The following is a 1,117-nucleotide window of genomic DNA, read 5'->3' as shown; positions in this document are numbered from 1 at the left end:
ACTTGTTCAGTGGTCTCAGCTATCATCTCCGGCCCCAACAAGCCTTTCTCTCCAGCTTCATACCAACATAGCGGAGATTGAAATTCCCTCCCATACAACGCCTCATACGGAGCCATTCTAATGCTCGCATGGTAACTATTATTATATGCAAACTCCACTAACGGCATATACCGATCCCAACTCGCCGGTTGGTCCAAAACACAAGCTCTCAACATATCCTCTAGTGTTTGGATCGTCCTCTCGGATTGACCATCTGTTTAAGGATGGTAAGCTGTACTCAAGCTTAATCGGGTTCCAAAAGCTTTCTGAAATGCACCCCAGAACCTCGAAGTGAAACGAGGATCTCTATCAGAGATTATAGTAGCAGGTACACCATGAAGTCTCACAATCTCCTTTATGTATAACCGTGCTAGCTCCTCAAGGGTGTAAGTCATCCGAATGGGCAAAAAGTGAGCTGACTTCGTCAGTCGGTCCACAATCACCCAGATAGCATCAAAACCAGTCCTAGTCCTTGGCAATCCCGACACAAAGTCCATTGCAATACTTTCCCACTTCCATTGCGGAACCTCTAAAGGTTGCAACATCCCGGAAGGTCTTTGATGTTCAATCTTTACCTTTTGACAAGTTAAGCACTTTGAAACATATTCCGCCATATTATTCTTCATACCCGGCCACCAAAACACCGCCTTTAAGTCATGGTACATCTTAGTACTTCCCGGGTGAATGGAGAATCCGCTTTTGTGTGCCTCCTTTAAGATATCTTGCCTCAAAGTGCCAACATCCGGCACAATGATCCTACCCTTGAATCTCCATAACCCGTCTTTTTCTTCCGACATTCTCCACTATTTTCCTTGCTCGATAGCCGGTAACACCTTCCATAACGCTTCATCGTTTTCATGAGCCTTTAGGAGTTCGGACTTAAAGTCACTTGAGATTTCTAATCGGCTCAAACACAAGGTTCCAGATACTTCTCGAACACCAATTTTTAGACTCTCGAATCCCTTGAGCAACTTCTCCTCTTGAAGCATCATCCAAGCCGCATATAACGACTTCCGACTTAACGCATCCGCTACTACATTCGCCTTTCCCGGATGGTAATTCAACTCAAAGTCATAGT

This window comes from Arachis ipaensis, chromosome B07 (assembly GCF_000816755.2).
Source record: "Arachis ipaensis cultivar K30076 chromosome B07, Araip1.1, whole genome shotgun sequence".
In the NCBI taxonomy this organism is placed as follows: Eukaryota; Viridiplantae; Streptophyta; class Magnoliopsida; order Fabales; family Fabaceae; genus Arachis; species Arachis ipaensis.
This window is presented reverse-complemented; position numbering follows the sequence as displayed.